Here is a 27609-nt window from a genome sequence, read left to right as displayed (position 1 = left end):
ATGAAGTAACATGAATCACATACTTCAGGACAGCAACAATTAGAGGTCAGCAAGAGGTGGCTCCCATCCCCAAATATCCCCCTCCTCGCACTCCCCATCTCCCCCTCCCCAGATGCATGGTGCTGCTTCACTCACCTGCTTTCAGCATTCCAGCGATGGGATCTCCAACCGCCTGTCCAGCATCCTGTATCCATGGCTACAACGGTGCCTCATGTGACCTGTTACGTGCTGCTGGGTCACATGAGGTGCAAATGTAGGCAGAGAGGAAGCAGGACGTGTGGCTGGTGACTCCCATCGCTAATCTGCTGAGAGTGAGTGTGTGATGCGGCACCAGTGCAGCACATACCCGGCATCCTGGGATTCAGATGCTGCACTCCAACAGGGAGGAGATACGGTCTTGGAGGAAATAGAGGGAGGTAAGTGCAGTACCAGTGCCTGCAATGCATAGCTTGATGTGTCTGTCCCCTCCTGTCTGGCTTTGCACACACACGTGGGGGGGGGGGGGGGGGGAGTTAGTCATCCTCACACTGTATTGCTTTAGGTGGCAACAAGTCTAGAAATACTTCTAATATGGTTCTACGAATTGGGTTCTATGATAAGCTATAGGTGTGTGTGCCATAAGGCCCTGGTTCTAGATGTATGTCTGGTTTACAGGTGAATAAAGGAATGGTTGGCGTATTCCATCTACTGTCCTAAAGCGAGGCAATATGGATGTGGCATCTGCTCACATGGAGATAAAATGTACAGCACAGGTAGGAAAGTAGCCCACATCTCCTCCAGAGCGGGCAGTAGCCTCCTGCTAAATGTTACATGAGGTGTTCTCCACTGCTTAACCTCCTGAGCGGTCTGGACGAGCTCAGCTCGTCCATCACCGCCGGAGGCTGCCGCTCAGGCCCTGCTGGGCCGATTTTTATCAAATAAAGTGCAGCACACGCAGCCGGCACTTTGCCAGCCGCGTGTGCTGCCTGATCGCCGCCGCTCTGTGGCGATTCGCCGCGAGCAGCGGCGAAAGAGGGCCCCCCTAGCCGCCTGAGCCCTGCGCAGCCGGAACAAAAAGTTCCGGCCAGCGCTAAGGGCTGGATCGGAGGCGGCTGACGTCAGGACGTCGGCTGACGTCGATGACGTCACTCCGCTCGTCGCTATGGCGACGATATAAGCAAAACAAGGAAGGCCGCTCATTGCGGCCTTCCTTGTTTATTCTGGGCGCCGGAGGCGATCGGAAGATCGCCTCCGGAGCGCCCTCTAGTGGGCTTTCATGCAGCCAACTTTCAGTTGGCTGCATGAAATAGTTTTTTTTTTATTTAAAAAAAACCCTCCCGCAGCCACCCTGGCGATTTAATCAGAACGCCAGGGTGTATGACTGCATCATGTGTCAGCTGCTGATACACATGGGTAAAAATGATGCCATTTAACTGCAGTACACAGCATCTAAATGATGCCCGTTCCCAGGTTTGTCACAATAGCCCCCACAAACCAGCCTGGGGGCTAAGGATAGGCTCCTGTGGTGAAATGCTGAGCATGGCAGCGGAATGTCATACTATACAATATCTGTTCCCAGTGGAGCGACAGGTCCTCACTCCTCTCTTCACTGTAGCGTGCCATTCAGTCTATATCCCAGTGGTCCCTGATGCATGTCTGCCTATATCCCAGTGGTCCCTGAAGCATATCACATGACAGGCAGAGAGGGGAGCTACAAGGAGATAGACTGTATGGCATGGCCACAGTGAAGTGAGGAGTATGAACCTGTCACTTCACTGAAAACAGGTTACATATGATGCTCTGCTGCTGCACTCTGCTATATTGGCAAGGGGAGAGAAGGGGGTGTGACCTTGGGAAAGGGGGGAGTGCAAGACAGAGTTTTGCAGGGGACCCAACTGGCAGAGTTTTGTCCTTCAGGTTGTAGGTATGCCCCTGCTTGTTCCTCAGCAGTTTGGTGCGTGAACTGTGCAGCAAGCATGCAGTTCAGTGATCCATGCGGAACTGACTCAAAAACTAGGACTAGGACAGGTTTTCTTTTGCACAAATAAGACATACATAAAAGACTTTTCTTTATATTTTTTTTAATTTTTAGAGTCTAGATAATTCTCATACATCTCAGAAGTTATTTCTCAGAATCTGTAGGCTGAAGAAACAAGTTTTCAAAATGAAATGCAAATACAATCATTTGTCTAATAGAATATGACATTTTTGCAATTTGAGAGATTCTCATGGACCAATAAAAAGTTTGACGAAAATCTTGTGAACTTGCCACCAACAATTTTGCTTTTGCTACTTTAACCACTTGCCGACCGCACACTCATAACGTGCGTCGGCAAAGTGGCAGCTGCAGGACCAGCGACGCAGTACTGCGTCGCCAGCTGCAGCCTAATTAATCAGGAAGCAGCCGCTCGTACGAGCGGCTGCTTCCTGTCAAATCACGGCGGGGGGCTCCGTGAATAGCCTGCGGGCCGCCGATGGCGGCTCGCAGGCTAGATGTAAACACAAGCGGAAATAATCCGCTTTGTTTACATTTGTACGGCGCTGCTGCGCAGCAGCGCCGTAAGGCAGATCGGCGATCCCCGGCCAATCAGCGGCCGGGGATCGCCGCCATGTGACAGGAGACAGCCTGTCACTGGCTGCACAGGACGGATAGCGTCCTGTGCAGCAGGATCTCCAGGAGGGGGCCAGGTAGGAGAGGGAGGGGGAGGATTTCGCCGCGGAGGGGGGCTTTGAGGTGCCCCCCCCGCCACCCACAGCAGGCAGGAGAGATCAGACCCCCCCAGCACATCATCCCCATAGGGGGGAAAAAAGGGGGGCAATCTGATCTCCCTGCCTGCACCCTGATCTGTGCTGGGGGCTGCAGAGCCCACCCAGCACAGATCACTCAAACCAGCGCTGGTCCTTAAGGGGGGGGTAAAGGGTGGGTCCTCAAGTGGTTAAACATCAAATAATGTACTTTGTCACGATGCAATCCTATTTCATAGTATGTAAAGCACAATAGCTAAAGACTTTTCAGTTTACTTTTTGCATATTTATAAACATACCTCCCAACTTTTTGAGATAAGAAAGAAGGACATTTAAGCCACACCCCTGCCATACCCTAACCACGCCCCCATTCCTGCATACCCTAAAGATTTCATAGGAGAAATATGTTGTTATGTAATTCAAACCCCACTGGTCCTTTCTATCTATGGTTCATTTTCCTTCATAATAACATTTGAAAATAAAAAATATATCAATGTAAAGGATGAGAATAAAGTTTAACCACATTTAAACACATTCTTCAGTAGAAAAATACATATATTTACATAGATCTGTACATCAGTCCTAAAAGAGGGACAAATGAGGAAGAAAGAGGGGCAGAGGGACAGGGTTCTTAAGAGGGACTGTCCCTCCAAAAGAGGGACAGTTGGGAGCTATGTTAAAATCTTTGTAAAAATAACACCCAGCAACAGTTGTAATAATACTGTACTTGCACATATTGAATTCATGCACTATTTTGTCACTAGATGTCACTATTTGGTGTCTTCTTCTGGATGAATACAAAGAATTACCGGTAAGCATTTTGACTTAGCTGGAAGTGATTCAATTGCATTTAAAAATAAAATACCAATTATACTTTACACATTTCATTTCCTAACCCCCTGCACAGCAGGCCCATGTTTCCTATAGTTTGTAATCTATCACCCATTTAACAAATATGACATATTTATATTAGATTTATATTAGTAGCATTACACCTTGTACATTGTATTATATTCTATCTTATGACTGACTGATATAAGAGTCATTATTTCTGTAATCTTAACCAGTTACTGGCATTCTGATTTATAAAAACGTACTGTTTGAGCCTGTTAAAGGCAACAGGACGTTTTAATAAGTCGCACCCTCCCGCCGCCGCTCCGCACATGTGCGCGGCACTCCCGCTGCCGTTTCCATCGGGACTCTGTGTTAAGTGATTGGGGAAGAGGACCTCTACCCAATCGCAATGCCTGGAATGAATGGACATGACCGCGATCAGAAAAATACCACCTATATTTCCAAATAATATATTGTCGTCATACATTGTGATAGGGACATAATTTAAACGGTTTAATAATCGGAACAACTGGGCAAATAAAATGTGTCCATTTTACCCATAGGATAACGTTTAATTTCAAAACTATAATGGCCGAATACTGAGAAATAATTAAAATTTTCCATTATTTTCTTATTTTTCCAGTTAAAAACGCAAAAAACTGCAGTCCATCATGAATGCGGTAGCCAGAATTATCCACTCCTCCCATCGCTCCACCAGGGTGGCTCCCCTCCATGAATCCCTCCACTGGCTTCCTATCCAGTCCAGAATCAGATTCAAGATAGTTTGTCTGACCTACAAATCTGTCCACAAAACCTGTCCAACCTACATTTCTGATCTTACTCAGAGGTACACACCTAGCTGCTCACTCTGTTCCTCCAATGAACTTCGCCTGCATCACCCAGTCCCATGCACGCCTCCAGGACTTCTCAAGAGCTGCTCCAACACTTTGGAAATCTCTACCTCCACCCATTAGGGCAGCCCCCTCCTTCAACATCTTCAAGAAGGCCCTCAAATCTCACCTTTTCACTCTGGCCTACCACCCCTCACAATTGCCTCTCCTCTCCGTCTAGATTGTAAGCCTTTGGGCAGGGTCCTCCTCCTTTTGTGTCCTACCTGATCATGCACCTCCATTACTGTGAACCCATGCTATGCATCTGAGTGAACCTAATGTGCCTAATCTCCATGCTCCATCCAGTGACTGACTAAGAATTACCTTGTACTCATACTGTGCTGTGTGATCTGGTTTTCTTGTATTCCTGTATTGCCATTTTGCTGTTTGTCCCCCCTAAATATTGTCTGTAACCTAAACTAATGTCCAGCGCTGCGTAATATGTTGGCGCTTTATAAATACAATAAATAAATAAATAAGGTGCAGATTTGACTTTCCACTACAAATGCAGTGGCAGTAATCAACTGAATTGGGCAACAGTATTCCAATGTCTGCAAAAATCATCATCTTCCATAAGGTGCCCATTAACAGTATCAGATAAATGTGCACGAATTGTAATTAAAAAGAGTCAGCAGTTGCTCATGATAGATATAATAATGACCATATAGTTGATCGTAATAAACTGTAGCCGGCTTATTGATCTGCCTTTTAAATCTAAATGATCGCATATGATTTTATCTAAATTAAATATGTACCGTTCTTGGAGAAATACATTTACAGTCAATTATTTCCAATATTAATTTCATGCTGGTCTCAATATACAAATTTCCAATGGAGTGAATTAAAGCAGAGTTGGTCAATATTAGTGTTGGTATTCGAATTGAGAACATCATTCCGAATTCGCCCACACACTTCAGCACCATTCAGCACTGAACCTGCGGACAGGGCCAGGGGGAGTTCACTAAAGGGGCCCATACACTTATACTATTTCCCGCCTGTAACGATTGTGGAATTCCCTCCGTGATCAGCGCACAGGACGTGCGCTGACACTGCGAAAATCCTCCACAAGTGTATAATTTGAGGGAACCCAGCAAAAGGTGCAACACACCTGTAGAGGGAAATTCCTGTCGGCAGATGGAGCTGTGGAGTGCAGAGGGACAGATTCTCTGCCCTGCCACAGACGCCAGACAGGAATTGTACGAAGGGAAGAAACGCAGGGCAAGATAGCCCTGAAAGAGAGAGATCAAAGCGACAGAGGGTATGTGTGTCCACCAATCTAGTCGCCACCCTGCAACGATGAACACACAACCATGAAGATCAGGTGAGAAGGCAATCGCAAGAGATGGTGATTGCTAACAGCGACACAAGACCGAATAAGCACAGATGAGGAATGTATGTATGTCCACCAATCTAGCCGCCAAACTGTGACGGTGGACACACAACAGAGGAAACCAAGAGAGAACGCAATCGCAAGAGAAGCGATTGCGAATGAGAATGAGCACAGGGACAGATTGTATGTGTGTGCACCAATCTAGTCGCCAACCCGCGACGGTGCACACACAACAGCAGATACGAAGTAGGAACGCAATCGCGAGAGAGGCGATTGCCAGAGGTGACACAAGGCTAAAGCAAGACAGGGCACGAGAGTAGCAAAGGCACAGCAAATCATACAATGAGACGATAAGGAAAATAACAAACGCTAACTAAACGCGAACACCGCACTCATTTGCAACAGCGAACGCGTTTACAGCGCGGTCTCCGTGTGTTAAGCACAACAGAGACAAGCACGCCTAACTAACCACCGACAGACAAACACGAAACAGAGGACGCGAGCGCTTGCTTAACGGTTACCTCACCGAGCCTCCAGCAAGCGTTCGTATCAGACAAGACAGATACACGAAAACAGGAATAAGTGAGAGATACGATCCACTGCTTTTTCCGCCAGAGCGAGTGTGATCCAAGTATAGAAACAGAGCGAGCTGGATCCACTGCTCTTTCCGCCAGAGCAAGTGCGATCCAAGTATAGCAAGAAAGCTAGATGAACAGAAGGGCCTACCAGTAACAACCGCTGCTCTGGTTAGCACCCCACAGACAGACAGAACAGGCAATACAAATAATACAATCTTGACTGCTCTAGCAAGGATGCCTAGTACAGTCCCAAGAATTACTCTAAGCTAATCTTTAAACAATAAGCATGGCTGACACTCCAGGAGTGTTTCACAGGACAAACCCTTATGACCAGCGAAGTACTGTGGAATCACATGGTATTTATAGAGCAAGCCTACAAAGGATGTGGCTAGACAATTTGCATGACAAACGTATGCAAATTCCTCAGCAGCAGCAAGCTGCAAAACTGACAAAAGGTCTCTTTTCCAGAGACCTGCAGAATGCAGACCTGAACAGAGGTCAAAAAGCTGCCTGCCTGCGCAGGCAGCTGAGCGTATCATTACACCACCGATATACAGCAGATTCGATCACTGTTCCCGTTGATCTGTCTGCGCAGAAGATTTCGCTCGATCGCCGGCGGGTCGGGAGTGCGTCGATAGTGACGTTCGAATGCCCGACGACCGACGCTAGCGGCAATACATTACCTCATCCGGCCGGCGCATATCCCCTCTGTCCCCGTTGCTCCTTCTCTGCTGGGCTCCGGCAGGCTTCACTACTTCCTGTCCCGACAGGAAGTTTAAACAGTAGAGCGCCCTCTACTATTTAAACTTCCCCGAACAGGAAGTAAAGTGAAGCTGGAGCCCTGGAGCCCAGAGCGGAGAAGAAGACAGCGGAGATCGGGGGACTCGCGCCGGCCGGATCAGGTAATGTATGCAGGGGGGGCGGCGGCAGCGCAGCTTCACAGATGGTGAATCGATTTCATGCTGAAATCGATTCACAATCTGTTTGCAGTAAAGGCAGCCATACGATCCCTCTCTGATCAGATTTGATCAGAGAGGGATCTATCTGTTGGTCGATCTGATGGCAAATCGACCTGTGTATGGCCACCTTTACTTGTGCTTCATTGCCCATTTCATAACACTCTGATATGTCCTCTTTTTGGCTTTCAAAGGAAGAAGCATCGGAGTTACATGAAATGCACTGTGAAGCGCATGCAAGTAAGCTCCCCCGACCCTGTCCGCAGGTTCAGTACTGAATGGTGCTGAAGTGTTGTATTCGGGTGAATTCAGAACAATGTTCCGAATTTGAACACTAATCAATATGACTGCCCAAAACCTTTGATCAATCCGATCAAACCTGTAGTGGTCTTAAAGAAGTTTGCTCCACTCTAATGTCTATTTATTGTGGCCTCATAAGAGTACTTAACCGCTTCCAGACCACAATAATTGAAACCTGCACCCTGTATGTGACTGCCTATTCCTGCCAGGGCGTAGATTTCAATTTCAAATCTACACCCTGAATGTGGCTGATAATTCCTGCCAGGGCGTAGATCTCAATTACCGCGTCACACGATCCTGTCGCTCTCGCTGCTCCTGCCGATCTCTCCCTCATCACAGGCCTCTTGCTCTGCCGTCGCTATGATAACAGAGCTCTGTGAGCCGGTCAGGAGCCGCTTTCATAGGCTCCTAACCCCGTGATCACTGTTAGTCAATCCCATTGGCTGAGATTGATGACAGGATCAGGAGCCAATGAAATCAGCTTCTGGCCGGCTTACAGAGCTCTGCCATCATAGCTACAGAAGAGCAAGGGGCCTGTGACGATGGGAGAGCGCTGTGACCGGCGAGAGCGGCGTGTGTGTGCAGCGATTTATCGGTAAGCCCCGTTTTTTGGTACCAGCAGTCTCTGGCCTTTAAAGGGCCAGAGACTGCTGTTTAGAGTTGGGCCAAACCTCCGATTTTAGGTCCGCGAACCGGGTTCGCGAACTTGGTTCGCGGACTTCCACGGAAGGTTCGGTTCGCGTTAAAGTTCGCGAACCGCAATAGACTTCGATGGGGATGCGAACTTTGAAAAAAAAAAATTTATGCTGGTCACAAAAGTGATGGAAAAGATGTTTCAAGGGGTCTAACACCTGGAGGGGGGCATGGCGGAGTGGGATACACGCCAAAAGTCCCCGGAAAAAATCTGGATTTGACGCAAAGCAGCGTTTTAAGGGCAGAAATCATATTGAATGCTAAATGACAGGCCTAAAGTGCTTTAAAACATCTTGCATGTGTATACATCAATCAGGTAGTGTAATTAAGGTACTGCTTCACACTGACACACCAAACTGTTCACTGAACAGAACAGGTATGCAGTGGCGGGTTCACTGAACAGAACAGGTATGCAGTGGCGGGTTCACTGAACAGAACAGGTATACAGTGGCAGGTTCACTGAACAGAACAGGTATGCAGTGGCGGGTTCACTGAACAGAACAGGTATACAGTGGCGGGTTCACAGAACAGGTATGCAGTGGTGGGTTCACAGAACAGGTATGCAGTGGTGGGTTCACAGAACAGGTATGCAGTGGTGGGTTCACAGAACAGGTATGCAGTGGTGGGTTCACAGTACAGGTATGCAGTGGTGGGTTCACAGAACAGGTATGCAGTGGTGGGTTCACAGTACAGGTATGCAGTGGTGGGTTCACAGAACAGGTATGCAGTGGTGGGTTCACAGAACAGGTATGCAGTGGTGGGTTCACAGAACAGGTATGCAGCCAGGAACAAGCTAAGCCTAACTAATCTTTCCCTATGAGAGAGAGTGTGCAGCAGCTCGCCCTACTCTCACTAATGCAGGCAGGCAGTGGCACACGAGTGACCGTAATGGTCGCCGCTGCCTGCCTTATATAAGGGGGGTGGGGCTCCAGGGGCTAGTGTAGCCTAATTGGCTACACTGTGCCTGCTGACTGTGATGTAGAGGGTCAAAGTTGACCCTCCATGCATTATGGGGCGAACCGAACTTCCGCAAAGGTTCGCCTGCGGGACGCAAACGCGAACCACGGAAGTTCGCATGGAACCGTTCGCAGGCGAACCGTTCGGCCCAACTCTACTGCTGTTACACAAGTGGTTACCATACAGTAGGTAATAATAGTACTTAAAGGAATCATCAGGGAAATAAAGAAAAATGAGCTTTACTTACCTGGGGCATCCTCCAGCCCCTGGCAGCCGATATGTCCCTCGCCGCAGCTCCGGAGTCCCGGAATCCCCTCCATTGCAGATGCTGACCTCCCCAGGTCAGCATCCACTGTGCCTGCGCGAGCGCCACTGTAAATCACACTCACCTGGGCTGGCGTTTTCTGTGCAAGCGCAGCAAGGGACATGTCGGCTGCCAGGGGCTAGAGGAGCCCCCGGGTAAGTAAAGCTCCTTTGTTATTTTCCTGATGATTCCTTAAACATAGATAATAGTAAATAATAAAAATAGTTTGCGAACAGAGAAGAATGGGGAATGTGCTATAAACGTCTGCTATCAATTTTTAATTCGAACCCCCCAAGGTTTCTGCCAGCGGCACTTTTTTTCTGTGTACATGCTCCGTTTGTCACATGACTGCACAGGAATTAGATATAACATATGATAAATAATTTGAATTCATGCATGAGTAGCTTGATAATCCCTATACATAAATTTATTGCCATTATCTCTGTATGGAAAAGTTTCATTACTTCCTCCCACTACAACATGCAATTTGAAGCAGAAAATTGCAGCTTTTGAAGCATTTCCATGTAAGAGACTGATAGGGGTTACTAATCTCTTTATGTGGAGCTCTTGTTAAATTGCTAAATTATCTTCTTTGCGTAGAAATAGGCTGGAAATCTATCAAAGGAACTAAATTAAGCTTATAACCTCTGCTGCAACTTCTGGCTAGGGAGCTGCAAGAAATAAAAAGATCTTAATTAATGATTTGAATAATCGCACTGATACATCGTATTTTAACAACGAGTAATGTCATTTTCCCAAAACGCAATTGTGTCACCAGTATTGTACACCAGATAAGATAAGGTTTTCTCATTCACAGCTGCTTGTTTAAGATCCAGAAGCAATTATTGAGAAGAAGAAAACATGAAACAGATAGAAAGAGTATCAGACAAGTTTCCAACTGCTCACTATATAGCATTAGCATTCTGGCTCATTACTAATGTTACGCATAGGATAAGATTTCTTTTATGTGCAATGCATGTGTTTCTATACAGTATATGCATGTATAGTATAATATATTATCATAAGGTCAAGTAAATCTTATTTGAAGACAGAGAATACAGTTCACAAGTTGTCTGAAAACAATTATTCTACCATCACATTAGAGATGTAACTATAGGGAAGCAGGCCCTGTATCCTTGGTGGGACCACGACTGTAGGGGGCCCTAATTACTCACCCTCCCTCTGATGCAGGGTTCCTCCTCCATAGCAGGTGTCGTGGCCACACTGGTTATGGGTGTTGGAGACCATGGTAGCCACACTGTTATAGGAGGCCATCTTGGTAATCACATTTGTTATATGGACCCCCGGATAATGAGTCCCCAGGCCAAGAGGTTACCATGGGTGAGGGGGAAGTGAGTGAAAACATGATGGAGCACCATCAAAGCATTGCAATCTCTTGATTGTTATTTTCTGAATATGAGTAAAGGGGATTTCCTTTTGCTAAAAAGGAATCAAGGACTACCTGATGGCATAGATCTGTTGGCGTGGACCATAATAACACCATAAATGGGCAATGATGTCTCAAGTCCTCAAAGAGGGGCATGTAGGTAGCACATAAAATCTTCAGTCCCAACACAGTCTCTCTCGAGTACTGGGTTGTGAAGAGTATTGGACAGTACGGCTCTGAGACAGGTGCCAGTTTTGGGGAACCCCTGGAAAAGCACCCCAAAAGACTGGTGTCTCCATGGTAGAGTGACTGCATTCTTACTATCCCCTTGCTGTATTTTGTGTTGCTGGATCTGGTGCATCTTGAGAGGGGTAAACCTATGCTTGTTTTTTCCAATTTATGTTCAAATTATAATGTATTTAGATTCTTTCAGTTTTTCTGTAACATAACAGTATCACTTCTGGTCTCAGTGGTCTGTATGATAATTATCTATCACCATTTTCCTGCAGGTTAAGGTTTACTTCAATTTTCACATTTGAAGACCCAGGAGCTTAAAAGCAGTACTAGAGGTCACAGTGATACCTTGAAAAGCACCAATGACCATAATTGTCTGTAAAATATGTCTCATACATATTACAATTGATGAATCATGTGGAAATTATACAGCTATAAGTATGGGAAAATACATGAGACATTCATTATGGCTTTTTTGTCAAGGACATACAGAGCAGGAATATAGTGAAACGTTCACCTCAGTCAGAGTTCAGCATCTTCACTACAAAGGTTACGGAGAAATTGGTGTCAAAAAGAAGGTAGCTAACAACTGAAGACTTCATGTGGCACAAAGTGAAGTAAGTGAGAGAAATAGTATGGAAGAAGAAATTAAGTAGTAGTGTGTAGTAACATTACAGTTTATATGTGAGATTTTGCCATTCCAATGTGGAATCCAGAAGGTCAAAAATTTACTTTTTGACTTTTTTCCCAAAAAGTCTACGGTGCTGAATTTCTGAATGAAATACAAAGCCCTCAAACATGCTATCATCGCCAGTTTTGATATATATGTCAGGGTCACTAGTTGGAACATATGGGAATATTGATTTTCAAAAAGTCTGTAGTCAGAGCTAGATGGTCAGCACTAAATGCTTGGCATATACAGGATCTTCTCAAAAAATTAGCATATTGTGATAAAGTTCATTATTTTTTGTAATGTACTCATAAACATTAGACTTTCATATATTTTAGATTCAAATACACACAACTGAAGTAGTTCAAGCCTTTTATTGTTTTAATATTGGTGATTTTGGCATACAGCTTATGAAAACCCCAAATTCCTATCTCAAAAAATTAGCATATTTCATCTGACCAATAAAAGAAAAGTGTTTTTAAAACAAAAAAAGGCAACCTTCAAATAATTATGCTCAGTTATGCACTCAATACTTGGTCGGGAATCCTTTTGCATAAATGACTGCTTCAATGCGGCGTGGCATGGAGGCAATCAGCCTGAGGCACTGCTCAGGTGTTATGGAGGCCCAGGATGCTTCGATAGCGGCCTTAAGCTCATCCAGAGTGTTGGGTCTTGCATCTCTCAACTTTCTCTTCACAATATCCCACAGATTCTCTATGGGGTTCAGGTCAGGAGAGTTGGCAGGCCAATTGAGCACAGTAATACCATGGTCAGTAAACCATTTACCAGTGGTTTTGGCACTGTGAGCAGGTGCCAGGTCGTGCTGAAAAATGAAATCTTCATCTCCATAAAGCTTTTCAGCAGATGGAAGCATGAAGTGGTCCAAAATCTCCTGATAGCTAGCTGCATTGACCCTGCTCTTGATAAAACACAATGGACCAACACCAGCAGCTGACATGGCACCTCAGACCATCACTGACTGTGGGTACTTGACACTGGACTTCAGGTATTTTGGCATTTCCCTCTACCCAGTCTTCCTCCAGACTCTGGCACCTTGATTTCTGAATGACATATAAAAGTTGCTTTCATCCGAAAAAAGTACTTTGGACCACTGAGCAACAGTCCAGTGCTGCTTCTCTGTAGCCCAGGTCAGGCGCTTCTGCCGCTGTTTATGTTTCAAAAGTGGGTTCATGCTTCCATCTGCTGAAAAGCTTTATGGAGATGAAGATTTCATTTTTCAGCACAACCTGGCACCTGCTCACAGTGCCAAAACCACTGGTAAATGGTTTACTGACCATGGTATTACTGTGCTCAATTGGCCTGCCAACTCTCCTGACCTGAACCCCATAGAGAATCTGTGGGATATTGTGAAGAGAAAGTTGAGAGACACAAGACCAAACACTCTGGATGAGCTTAAGGCCGCTATCGAAGCATCGTGGGCCTCCATAACACCTGAGCAGTGCTACAGGCTGATTGCCTCCATGCCACGCCGCATTGAAGCAGTCATTTCCGCAAAAGGATTCCCAACCAAGTATTGAGTGCATAACTGAACATAATTATTTGAAGGTTGACTTTTTTTGTTTTAAAAACACTTTTCTTTTATTGGTCGGATGAAATATGCTAATTTTTTGAGATAGGAATTTGGGGTTTTCATGAGCTGTATGCCAAAATCATCAATATTAAAACAATAAAAGGCTTGAACTACTTCAGTTGTGTGTATTTGAATCTGAAATAAATGAAAGTCTAATGTTTATCAGTACATTACAGAAAATAATGAACTTTATCACAATATGCTAATTTTTTGAGAAGATCCTGTAGATGTTACTGTATACCACTTCCTCACGGATTTGCTCCCGTGTACAAGTTCCCAGTATTGTGGTAGATAAAAGACAAAAGCACCATTCCTGCGTGTATTAGTGGACTATGCTAGGTACACACCATACAATTTTCTGTTAGATTTTCTGTTAATTTACCTGTCAGATAGATAATTTCCAACATGTTGGAAATTATCTATCTAACCATCTATCTGTCTAGCAATTAGGCATTGTTCTACTAAAGGTGGCCACACACCATACAATAAAATGATCCGATTTTACAGTAATTCGATAAAAACGATCGTATCTCTCGAAAAAATGGAAAGCTTTTTTTCATTCGACTGAAAAATCCGATCGGAATTCCCGTTTTTTTCGATTTAAATCGATCCGGAATGCCAGATATTTCTCTTCAATTTCTACTAAAGATTGTATGGTGTGTGTTGGATTGTTAATTTATTAATATACACTCCCTAGCTATTTTCTCTGAGTTTCCAATCATTTTTATCATAATTGAGGAAAAAATTGAACATATGTGTGTGGTACATTGGTCATATTTTTGAAATGTTACAATCAGTCAGAAAAATTGATTGCAATTCTTAAATTGAACAGATATTTAAAAAATTGTATGGTGTGTGGCCACCTTAAGAAGGAGATAACCAAAAGACAATGCACCAGAGATAATGACCAGTTTCTATCAGTACTTTACAGAAAATAATCCAATAGAAAATCTAACAGAAAATAACAGAAAATTGTATGGTGTATACTAGACATTAACAGTACAATCATATCAGACAAAGTATAGTTAGAGATTCCGGCCTCATATACTTTTACTTGTATGTCTGTACTGTCTATCCACTAATAAACCCTAAAGCAAGAAATGGTGCTCCATCTTCTATCTACGGCAATACTGTGTTTCTCAATAAGTCCTTGTAGATTTTGAAAAAATAGATTTCAAGTTTAGGTGGGGAATCACATTTAATCCAGAGCAGGGTCAAATTGTATCGGTTTTTAGCTTATTCAACTTAGTTGTTGATTTTACTCTTGTTTCTTCCTGTAGTGAGATGTTGGAGTGTGTGGTGTCTTGGTACCTTAAAAAAGAACAGAGACAACAGGAGCACAAATAGTGCAATATGTAACTTCAGGACAATGTAATTGTAAGTGTAGAAATATACTACTCACAAAATAAGTAGCATGAGGGGCAACCAACCACTTAGAGCAGGTGGAGATACATACCAGACTACACATATTTCCTTCTTCCTTGTTAAATATACAGGGTGAACCATTTATATGTATACACCTTGTCTATGGATACACCCCATATACCACACCATACTATCAATTTTTTTTTTGTTCCAACAGTCTTGGAGGGATCTATCCAATGTGGGTTAGTGTCAGACCAATAGTGGTGGTTTGGTTTGTTAACTTCACCATTCACATAAAATGGTGTATCCATATAAATGGCCATATTAAGGTGTATCCATATAAATGGCCATATTAAGGTGTATCCATATAAATGGCCCACCCTGTAGTACAATTTTAATTGTTTTTTTAGTTGAGTTTTTAGTTCACTAATAACCAGTATTACAAATTCGTACTCCAAGACTGCATTACTCATCTATATTGCAAATATTGTGCTAGGTACTGTGCTACTAGCACAGACTAAATGCTTGACCTTACACCTAGCAACATTACATTTTGTGTGCTGCCACACTGTCCATGATTTTAGGGGCAGCCTCCATCACATCGATATTTAGCTTCATACTTCATTGTTCTCTGCATACCAGTACCCTTTCTCGGTTGTCTCCAAGGCAGAGGCAAGACCTGCTTTAGTTACACCCTTGCCTATATTTCTTCTCAATGCTAAAACAAACAAAAAATGGAAACAAACAAATTTCTTCAGAAGGGTGTTTTTCCCATTTCATCAGTAAGTGTATCAATGTATCAGAGCATGAAAGCTTGGATGGAACCCTTATTACTGGTTATACCTGCAGATGATTGATATGGGTCTTGGCTGTCAGGCAGCCTTTTGTAATGAAAGGGTTCAGTGTCAGGTTCACTAGAAAGAGTTGTGGAGAGAAGGTTTCAATTATTCATTGTTATTCACTTTGACCTTAGCAGCCTCTTTATGAGTTCTGTCTTCTCTCTCCATAGACGGCCACAACATCATAGCATATTTTCTGTACACTATCCACAACAAATAACATTTCATTCAGATTGCTCTAGACCCCTGCTACATTCTTTGTCATGTAAAGGATGCAGGGATATGTAGTTGTTTTTTTCACATCATCACCTTCAGTAAATTTATTGCGTAATAACAGTTTTGTAGTTGATCCTATAAGCTATGGTGAGAAAAAAACAACAGAATCAATAATACAACATAAATACCTACATTTATCTCCCTTAGTAGACCTAATGTCATAGCGAATGTGTCATACTGCAACAGAAATAAAAAATGCATGCTTTAAAAAAAGCTGACATGTCCATAGTTTGTGACAAATAGCACTGAACAGGTCCAAAGAAGCAAGAGAGTATGGCAAGGCTGCTTCTGCAATGTTTCGTGTGTTCCATGCAAAATGTACTCATAAATATGAGAAACCAGACCTTGTGGAGAAAAGGGAAGCTAAAATATTTTTACTATATTGTTATGAAGGAGATACTTCAATAACACATTCTGGCCAAGTGATCATGAAAAAGAGCAAAGACTTCATGTGCAGCACTGTGTCCACAGTAATGTCTGTTTACACAGGAATTTGTCTGTGTTTTCCCAAGCATTTTAAATGCATGTGTTGTGCTGGTAATGCAAGGTATTTGAACACTAGGCATCTAGGTGGATTTAAAGTGTACCCGAGATGGCAGGGGAAGGGGAATATACATACCTGGGGTTTCCTCCAGCCCCCTTCAAACCGGCAGCTTCCTCGTCATCCTTCTGCGCTGTCTGGATAGTCCGCAATTTGCACAGGGAAAAGGCCAGCTGCGCTCGCTCCCCCATCACATTCTGCACCTGCACAGTAGTACTACACAGGTGCAGAATGCTCCCGGCGACAGGAACGCAACAGGGGTACGCGCACGGCCAGGCCACGCATGCGCTGTACCCCCCCAGACCGGAGGACTTTCTGGGGCTAATTGCGGACTATCCAGACAGTGCAGAAGGACGGCGAGGGATCAATTGGCCTGGAGGGAGATGGAGGAAGCCCCAGGTATGTATATTTTTCCCCCCTGCCATCTCAGGTGTACTTTCAATTCTTACCACATTTGGAAAGATATTGGATTCTGATTGGCACGTTTATTTGGATTCCCTCAAACCCAATGCCATATTCTTATTTACCCAAACCAAGCACATTAAGATGAATAGAGATTTCACATGAGGATGGTTGTGGGGCATTTACTGGAACGTGTGCATGGTAGCAATACATGGGATAGTTCCTCTCTACCATAACTGGATTTAGGACAGCCTACCCTATATTTGATTGACATGATTTTTTGTCTTCTATTTTTTTGTAACAATGCATTTAAACTCAATGTACGTCTGTATTGCATGAAATCCCTCCTATGTAAGTAAGTTTCACGATTTCCCATGTTTTGCCATCATGCATGCACCAGTAATTCAGGAAAATTTAAATGCCTACCAGATGCTACTTTTCCGCTCCTGGCACAAATGTATGGTGGTACGATAGTCCCTCCCATCGCTTCCATTCAGACTTGGGTGCAATTAAGGCATGTGTTAGGCTTCTTGCACACTATGCATTTTGCTTTGCTCGGGTACATGTTGGGTGCCGGTAATTTACAATTATGATATTTTACTCTGCACCCATTATCACTTGAACCTGCCCCTCCTAGTGCCTAACACTAACACTCACCGCCCTCTGGCCGCCGATCAATTACCAGTACCGCATTGGGTCATTACCAATACTTACCATAGGCATCTACAGTGGAGTGCAAAAGTTTGGGCAACCTTGTTAATCATCATGCTTTTCCTGTATAACTCGTTGGTTGTTTCAATAAAACATTTCAGTTAAATATAACATATAGGAGACACACACAGTGATATTTGAGAAGCGAAATGAAGTTTATTGGATTTACAGAAAGTGTGCAATAATTGTTTAAACCAAACTAGGCAGGTGCATAACTTTGGGCACCACAAAAATAAATTAAATCAATATTTAGTAGATCCCCCTTTTACAGAAATTGCAGCCTCTAAATGCTTCCTGTGGGCTACAATGAGAGTCTGGATTGTGCTGAAAGGTATTTTGGACCATTCCTCTTTACAAAACAGCTCAGGTTTGATGGCTCCTGAGCATAGACAGCTCTCTTTAACTCACACCACAGATTTTCAATTATATTCAGGTCTGGGAACTAAGATGGCCATTCCAGAACGTTGGACTTGTTCCTCTGCATGAATGCCTTAGTGGATTTTGAGCAGTGTTTAGAGTCGTTGTCTTGTTGAAAGATCTATCCGCAGCGCAGCTTCAGCTTTGCTACTGATTCCTGGACATTGGTCTCCAGAATCTGCTGATGCTGAGTGGAATCCATGCATCCCTCAACTTTGACAAGATTCCCAGTCCCTGCACTGGTCACACAGCCCCACAGCATGATGGAACCACCATCATATTTTGCAGTAGGTAGCAGGTGTTTTTAGAATTCTGTGTTCTTTTTCCTCCATGCATAATGCCCCAATAACTCAATTTTTGTTTCATCAGTCCACAGCACCTCATTCCAAAATGAAGCTGGCTTGTCCAAATGTGCTTTAGCATACCTCAAGCAACTCTGTTTGTGCTGTGGGTGGAGAAAAGGCTTCCTCTGCATCACTCTCACATACAGCATCTCCTTGTGTGAAGTGTGCCAATGGTTGAACGATGCACAGTGACTTCATCTGCAGCAAGATGATGTTGTAGGCCATTGGTGCTGGTCTGTGGGTTGACTCTGACTGTTCTCACCATTCGTTGCTTCTGTTTATCCGAGATTTTTCTTGGTCTGCCACTTCGAGCCTTAACTTGAACTGAGCCTGTGGTCTTTCATTTCCTCAATATGTTCCTAACTGTGGAAACAAATCTCTGAGACAGCTTTCTGTATCCTTCCCCTAAACCATGATGGTGAACAATCTTTGTCTTCAGGTCATTTGAGAGTTGTTTTGAGACCCCCATGTTGCTACTCTTCAGAGAACATTTAAAGAGGGGGAAACTTGAAATTGACCCCCTTAAATAGTCTTTTTCATAATTGGATTCACCGTTTTATGTAGGTCAGGGGTCACTGAGCTTACCAAGCCAATTTGAGTTCAAATAATTAGTTCTAAAGGTTGTGGAAGCAATAAAATGACAACAGTGCTCAAATTTATGCACCTGCCTAATTTTATTTAAATAATTATTGCACACTTTCTGTAAATCCAATAAACTTCACTTCACTTCTCAAATATCACTGTGTCTCCTATATGATATATTTAACTGACATTTTTTATTGTAACAACCAACGATTTATACAGAAAAATCATGACGATTAACAACATTGCCCAAACTTTCGCACCCCAACTGTATTGTACACCTGTCAATCCCCTTGCCTAATTGACCTGATTTGGCATTGCACATCTTAAAAATAGGATCGCAATGGGGTCGTAAAAGTCATGTAGTGTATAACAAGTGTGATGTGAGGCATGCAGTGAAGTATATACTGTAGTTTTAAAAGTATGCTTCACTGCAACTGTAATCATGCATGTTGTTTGGTAAGTGCACAGCATTCAGCATGTTACTCTGACAGAATCTGCCTCACTACACCACTAACATGCAGATGTGAACGTAGTATTGTAGTATAATTGAATTGTGCTGCAACGTGATTATATTAACGCCACTTGTGGTGAGTTCTGAAGGCTCACCAGTCATGCTGGTGCGAATCCTTGCCTCCTCCGGTGCACGCTGTCAATTGGCACTTGCAGTGGGAAACAGTAAAAAAGGGCGCAGGTGGCTACTGCTAGTGGACAAATCGGGCGCCACTATTCACTCCCATAATAAATATCGTTTACTGGGCGCCGAACAGGAAAAAAGGGCGCCCGAGAATAATAACGTTTTCCAACGGCGCCCGAAGATTTTTAATGTTTTATAACTGCTTGTGATGATTTACGTTTCCTATTTCAATAAAACATTATTTTAAATGTTATCCTTTACTGTTTGTAAAACATTATTATGCACAAAATAAAGCGATCAGTACGTAACGTAAATTGTAATATATTTTATCCCTTACTGTTTCTAAAACATTATTCTACACACAATACAGTGATCACTAAGGAGGGTCTTAGGTTTAGGCACCACCAGGGGGGTCTTAGGTTTAGGCACCATCAGGGGAGTCTTAGGTTTAGGCACCACCAGGGGGGGTCTTAGGTTTAGGCACCACCAGGGGGGGTCCTAGGTTTAGGCACCACCAGGGGGGTCTTAGGTTTAGGCACCACCAGGGGGGTCTTAGGTTTAGGCACCACCAGGGGGTCTTAGGTTTAGGCACCAAAACGGGGGTCTAGGGGTTAGGGGTAGGTACAGGGAGGGTTACTTACTAATTTTTTTTAAACCTTATTATGCATTTCAGTTTTTAAACGGAAGGATAACGTTTTCACAATTGACGATTTCATGCACATTATTTAATGATTTATAACTTTATAAAACATTATTTATAAACGAAATATAGTACAATATATTTTTAAACGTTATCCATGCTTATCGTTTAAAACCCGGCGCCCTTTTTTCCCAGCGCCCCTTTTTAAAGTACGCCTTGCAGTGACTCCGGACACAAGCGGAGGCCAGGAGTCATGCTAGTAGATAGGTGAGCCTTCAATACTCACAATGGGAACGGGGTAATGGACATATACACTTGGAGGGGTAGCAGGAAAAAAGTGTGCCGGCGGCTAGTGGACGAAAAGTCCCTCGCCATAGACTCTAATGCAATTATCTTTAAGGTAGCTGGAAGACAGAACACTATGAAGACCGGCACTGCTGTAAGCTGTGTTTTAATAGGATTTTGATTGTAGTACAAAGACATGCAGCGTGACACATCGCAGTGCTGTGGTAGTACAATTGTGATAAACAAATCAGGAGGGATACCTGGTGGTGCGGTGGGTGCCGGGTGATTCTAAGCCTGACGGCCGTTTCGCGCACGTCTGCGCTTCTACGGAGGCTATTATCTTTAATAGGGCAAAAAAAAAGCAGAAAAAAAGGCATCCAATAAATATCATTAACAACATAAGCACATTAAAGTTTTTAAAGTATGTTATCGTTTTAGGAGCTTGCAACGTTTTTGTCATATTATTTAGTTTGTATGTACAGATTTTATGGTATCAAAGATATTATCATTTCTATGTGTAAAAGGGTGTTTTTCGCAGTGGGAGTGGTTAGGGTTAGGCACCACCGGGGGGGTTGGTGATTAGGGTTAGGCAACACCGGGGTTGGGTTGGTGGTTAGGGTTAGGCACCACCAGGGGGTGGTTAGGGTTAGGCACCTGGGGGGGGCTAGGGTTAGGCACTACTGGGGAGGTGGTTAGGGTGTTAGGCACCACCAGGGGAGTGGTTAGTTTTAGGCACCACCAGCGGAGGGTTCTGTGTGAGAGTAGGGTTGGGTTAAGCTGTATTGTTGAATTACATAACATAATATATTTTGATAATCAACTCCCATCTGATTTAAAACGGTATTTATTGTTAACCAATTTCGTTAACAATGTTTATCGTTATTGAGATTTCGTTATCCAGCCGAGCCCTTTTTTCCTGCAACCCTTTTTCATGCATGCCTTGGAGGGCAGCACAGCAAGTGAAGCAGTAGTGCTAGGACAGTGTGGAAATCTGTCTGCAGTGTGTGGACAGGTAATAGATTTCTCTCTGATCAGATGGTAGATTTGGTGGCAGATTGACAGGTGTATGGCCAACTTTACACTTTCTTCACAATCAAATCAGGTACAAGAAAAAAGAAAGGGAAAAGAAGAATAGAGTAAAAAAAGAAAAATGAAAATATTGTAATAGAAATTTTGATAGGAGCACAGTGTAACATTACCAATCTTCACTTCACATTATCTTTTACATCCATATCTAAAAACATTAACAAGACTACAATTTCTCTTTAAGGAAGGAGTTATGTAAGCACAATCTTAAAAATACATAGAGACTGTCCACTCAGATATCAATCAGTTCTCATGCTTGAACTGTTTTAGGTTTTCCCGGGGAAAAAAAAAATCACACATTGAACATGCTGTGTAAATTGAAAGTGTCAATTTTATTGTGTCACTCTCTCCTGGGCAGCAGAGCTGTTACATCTCAAGTCCTCTTTTCATGTTCAAGTTCAAGCACACCTGAGGCTCCTTTCCCAGCTCAAAGTCAGTGAGCATGCAGGAAATTCCCAAGATTCCACCCAACAGACATCCATCCATTATCTTGCTGAAAGCTGTCCTCCAACACAAAGAGATGACGTAGTCTTCTTTTCATACTTGTTTAGTAAGATTGCTGCTGGCTGTTATTATGAATTTTAGAGTACTGTTGGCCACAATGTTAAATAATTATCAGAGACATGTTAACAACAAGCTGATCAGAGCCTGTGAAAAATTTCTTGCCTTTTAAATATTGCTTATGAATAGTGATGAGCAAAACAGACTTATTTTATTTAACAAAGGCTTCTCTGAGTGGATACTAGTAACGAGAGGTGAGTCTCATTTCCATACACATTTCCACTGACCTGATACTGAGCCAGTCAAGCCCAGAAGCTGTTATTTAATTAACCAGCTGCCATCTAATTAACCAGCAGCTTCTGGGCTTTACTGGCCCATTTTCAAGTCAGTGGAAGTTTGCATGGAAAGTTCAAGCATATCTCTACTAGAAAGGAATATTGGTCTGCAGGGAAAATCTGGACATTTTGCTACACCTATAGTCATTTGCAGACTAGCAGCAGAATGAAACACACTGGATATACTGGATATACTGTAATAATGCTCAGAAATTCCACAGCTCTTTAGTTGTCATGAGAGCTGTTGACAAGGACAGGTTAAAGGGAACCAAGCACCACGCTTTTACCTGGTTTCAAATAGCTATTGGTGCTACTAAATTACCCTTTTCCCTTCTAGCTACCCATTACTTATCCACAGGGAAGGTGTAAATATAGTATCTCTGACTTATCTAAACTCTTTAAAGCATAGTGTCCAATATCTCCACCCCCTTTTCTAATGAAAGCTGTTGTTTGCTCTCTGCTAATGTGTGCAATAAAATAATAACACCAGTCCTTATCTGCCTGAAATTTCTGCGGTCGGGCAGACTGTGGAAGTAGAGTAGTAGTAGCCTCTCATAAACGTTTAAATGTAAAAAAAGAGATAAAATGTAAGTTTTTTTAAATAATGAGCCACATTGTTGGAATGCATATTTAATGTGCTATAAAGATGCCCTGTGTGCTAAAAATGGTGCTTGGTTCACTTTAACAGTATATCTCTTTGCTTAAAGAGAAACTACGACCAAGAATTGAACTTTATCCCAATCAGTAGCTGATACCCCCTTTTTACATGAGAAATCTAATCCTTTTCACAAACAGACCATCAGGGGGCGCTGTATGGCTGATATTGTGGTGAAACCCCTCCCACAAGAAACTCTTGAGTATGTACTTCTAGCAGTTTCCTGTCTGTGAACCTTGTTGCATTGTGGGAAATAGCTGTTTACAGCTGTTTCCAACTGCCAAAAAAGCATGCAGCAGCTACATCACCTGCCAACATTAAAAATGTCACCATGTAATAAATGTCAGAATGTAAATCAGGGATTTAAAAGATTTTGCAATGGGCAAACACTGACTAAATCATTTATACATAATTATTGTAAAAATGAAGCACTTTTTTATTACATATATTTTCACTGGAGTTCATCTTTAAGGGCTGGTTCAGATAAATATTGCACTAGATCCCGTTGTCTCGTTTATCAGGATCAGCTACTTTCTGCGCCTACGTGTTCCTTAGGGAGCTGAAAATGTGACACATTTAAAGAAAGGCTTCTGGCATCAGCAGAATGAACTGCCACCAGAGCTGGACAGAAGCCTGAGTGAACCAAACCTAAGGATGCAATCACACTATGCACATTGCGGTGCATTATAATGCAAGTTATAATCACACAGCAACGCGCTGCAGTGGTCCCACAATGTGCCCATACACATCTGCGCATGGCCTCCGTGGTGTGATGGGTTCTGCCGTAATAATGCAAGCCAGGCTGTGAGCTACTGGATAAGGCGCACATTACATCCACGCTACAAACATTACACCCATGCTACAAACATTACACCCACGCTACAAATGACTGATAAGGTACCCCATACTGCAAAGTGCGCATTACTGGAAACCACTAATTTTGAAATGAATTGTGATGAGCACCATGCACATCGCAAAAGATTGAATATGAACATACCCTAAAGGGTCTATTTTTAAAAAGCAGAGGACCAAAAAGATCTCTATTTTTTGTTGAAGTGGCATTCCACAGCTCCTATCACTTGAACGGAGTAACAGATTGCTAGTTAATTAGTTACCTAATTTCCCTATATTAGCCAGAACTAAAGTAAAGCTTGTCTCTGGAAAAATCAGGTACAGAGCAAACAGTGACTGAGGCAAAGATTTGTAGAATTGTTGCGTTGATTATTTTGTGTTTTTCTGAAAACTGTATTTTAATAGAATATACAGTAATTACTCACCTTGGGGAAGTGACATCATTGATCACAAAATCCTGAAGAAGAGGTACTGGTATTTTGGATGCAAGTAATTTAGCGCTAGTTTAGTTTAGGTGGCCCAGCAGGTGACCAAACAGTTCTCCAATCACAGCAACCTCCACAGCACAAAGCATCTAAAACCAAGCCGTTCAAGAAAGTGCCGTCCACCTAATCATGTTAGTGGAATTTTCCTATGAGGTTTCCTGCTGGGTCCCCTGAAGTAGACTAGCATCAGTAATCCTAGCTTAAATTAAAATTTCATGCGTATTGTATGCATCTTGAAATTGGGCCAATCAAAATGGACCGGAAATGTATTTGCTTGGACTTTGTTTCCTGCCAGCTCTGTATCTGTGGGGGCAACTAAACATCTCTATTTTTTTTTGGTGCCCAATGATTTACCTCTTCCTACAGATATGCACAAATTCAGCTGAAACTGCTGTTTAGTGATACTTTTATATAATCAGTTCAGCAGGCATAAATGTACAGCTTATTGTGTACAGTCTCACAGCAGGTGCATGTTAAAGTTAGCTGTGGATGAATAGGAATTGCTGTGCTGGCTAATGCAGCCACGAGGCTGATGATGCAGTCATAGACCTACAAAACACCATGAAATATGCTTCTTCCACTCTTTTCATAAAATAAGATTTATGGCCGTATTGACTCGCTGGCACTAGTGACATAATTCATTCCAAAGTGTAATGAATTGTTAATCTATTTTTATCAACATTAGTTCAACACAGGCAATGATAAACCTGCAGAAGTGATTAAAGGGATCCTGAAATGAGAGGTATATTCATGCTGGAATCTTTATTTTCTTTAACAAAATGCCCATCACCTGACTGTCAAGCTGATCTTTTGGCTTCATTAGCTACCCAAAACATGCATCCAGGGGCTGTTCTTCCATGAAGCATCGTGAATAACGTGCTTCTGGGCTGCAACGGCAAGAGGCGGCTCCCTACCCCAAATGTCCCCCTCCTCTCTGTCTCCCCCTCCTTATATGTGTGACACAGCGTCACTCACTTGCTCTCAGGGTTCCAGTAATGGGATCTCCATCCGCCTGTCCAGCATCCTGTATCCATGGCTACAGTGGTGACTGTTACGTGCTGCCGGGTCACGTGAGGTGCAGCTGTAGTCAAAGAAGAAGCAGGACTTCATGTGTGCCTGGTGAATGGTGATCCCACTGCTAATCTGCTGTGAGCAGGTGAGTGATGCACATACCTGGCATCCTGGGGATCCGAGCTGGGATGCTGCGGGCCAGCAGGGAGTGTCACAGGAGCCCTAGTGGTCAGACCGCAAATTGCCTTCCAATCGGTTTCAGCACACAGACCATGCAAGCTTTGGTCACGATCTTTGCGCAGAAACAGACAGAAATTTGGGCAGCAGCCCGACCAGAAGGGAGCCTGTGAGGTACGGTAATTACAACTTTCACACTATTTCAGGGTATCTGCCACCACCACTGGTATGGGCCAGTGGACCCACTGACTGACTAGTCCTGCAAATAAAAACGGTTAAACACACTTTATTCTGTCTAGATATCAACAAGAATCCAGTTTCTGTGTATGCTGAATAATAGGGTAGCAGAAAAATGAATGACTTTGATAAAGTCTTTATTCACGGCAATATAAATAATTAATATATACAGACAATTATTAAAATCAACAATTATTAAAATATTAATAGCCAGTATGAAAAATAAAAGAAAGGGAGAAAAAATACTTAGTTTCATGGAAAATGTCCTTTTGTGGGAAAATCATCAAGTCCTTGGTTTCAAGTTCCGCAAAGTTCTTTGTTTAAGCTCAATTTAAAATCCAAGCAAAATGGAAAATGTCCTTTGTTTCAGTTCAGACAAGATGGCCGCCAACCACATGGTTCCCTGGCTGGCAGCGTGCTCTCGTGAAGGTGGAATTTGGAGGACTGAGGGAGGAGTCCCTCGCAACCACTTTTGAACAATGCACATCTTTGGGTGGAGCCTCAAGTACAGCCCAGGGGTTGGACAGGGGCGGTGAGCTCCCTGGCTGGGTGCTCTATGCCCATCAAATATGACTTTTGTCATATCTCGGCTTCCGCTTTCCGCACACACATGACCATCACATATTCATATTTCTCAGACTAGGCCAGTTCATATGATACCAAACTTGGGCATGTTTGCTTGCCCGGTTAAAAAACAGTGGAATCCCCCGAGTTCTGGTTATGCCAGTGGCCCCGATTTAAAATCAAAATACTCACAAGATCCGGACCAGCAGAATGATATAACTTTCACATTTCTCACCTGAACGGTATTGCTTAAACATGCTCAAAATCCTAAACTCCATGCTTTCTTATTCTGTCTATATGGCTCCGGCCAGTCTGGGGGGAAAGCAGTGCTTTGAATAGAGTCACCATTTGGTGAGCCCATTGACATCTATCTGAGGTAATGAAAAGTAAACTCTAGCCTCCTGAACTCAAGGGTTTGTTCCTGCTCATTAGCATATCAAAAGAGCCATCCTGCAGTTAAGCTGATGCTATCTCTCTGCTGAGAAAAGACTGCAGATGCTCCTACACAATCAATCCAGATATAGCACGTCACTGGCAATAAACCGTTTGCGTTTGCGTTCTCGTTTCTTACGGCTGTTCCGTGACAGGGAGGAGATGCTGTCTTAGAGGAAGCAGAGCGAGATAAGTGTAGTCCTGGTGCCTGCAATACACAGCCTGATGTGTCTCTCCTCTCCGGTCTTGCTTTGGACACACATGTCGAGGGGGGTGTCCTCACAATGTATTGCATTAGGCGGCAAAAAGTCTATAACCAGCCCTGCATGCAGGCTATGCTGTGACAGAAGATGCAGTTTGCATGCTCAATGGGGGTCAATAACTGAGGATGGGCAGGGTTCACACTTATCATTGCGAGAAATTGAACATGTTTTGCATGAAAATGTGCATGTGTCTGCAAATTTTCACATGCGTGCTTTAGCAAAGCTAATGAAGGTCAATGGGTAGTGTCCAAATATATGCTAGATGTAAGCTTTCTACACACATGCAAAATGCAATTTCATGAATTTTGTTAGAAATCTGATTTTCCATTGACTTTCATCAGAAGTGCGGCAAACAGATTTTTCACATTTGACATATACATTCACGTTTTCATAAGCTGGGAGCACACTTGGCTTTGTGGAGAAAAACTTTTTCAAAAATTTTTTTTATTTAATTTAAAAAAACGCATACATTTTTTTTTCCATAAGAAACTATTGTATGCAAAAAACATGACTTGTGCAATCAG

The 27609-nt window shown here is 43.2% G+C and overlaps 2 protein-coding genes across 2 annotated transcripts in view; one reads left to right on the top strand and one right to left on the bottom strand.

The window, feature by feature from the left end:
* CHRNB3 (cholinergic receptor nicotinic beta 3 subunit) overlaps positions 1 to 154 on the bottom strand; it is a 65235-nt gene extending 65081 nt beyond the window's left edge. The window contains exon 1 of the mRNA XM_068233584.1: positions 136 to 154. The gene's annotated coding sequence lies outside the window, so the exon portion shown is untranslated. The remainder of the gene's footprint in view (positions 1 to 135) is intronic.
* A 14611-nt stretch (positions 155 to 14765) lies between these two features.
* The window catches only part of CHRNA6 (cholinergic receptor nicotinic alpha 6 subunit), a 54849-nt gene continuing 42005 nt past the window's right edge, over positions 14766 to 27609 (top strand). Inside the window, exon 1 of the mRNA XM_068233582.1 lies at positions 14766 to 14825. The gene's annotated coding sequence lies outside the window, so the exon portion shown is untranslated. The remainder of the gene's footprint in view (positions 14826 to 27609) is intronic.

This window comes from Hyperolius riggenbachi, chromosome 1 (genome assembly GCF_040937935.1).
Source record: "Hyperolius riggenbachi isolate aHypRig1 chromosome 1, aHypRig1.pri, whole genome shotgun sequence".
Taxonomy (NCBI): domain Eukaryota; kingdom Metazoa; phylum Chordata; class Amphibia; order Anura; family Hyperoliidae; genus Hyperolius; species Hyperolius riggenbachi.
Note: the sequence above shows the minus strand (reverse complement) of the source record. Positions and strands in the feature narration are given on the sequence as shown.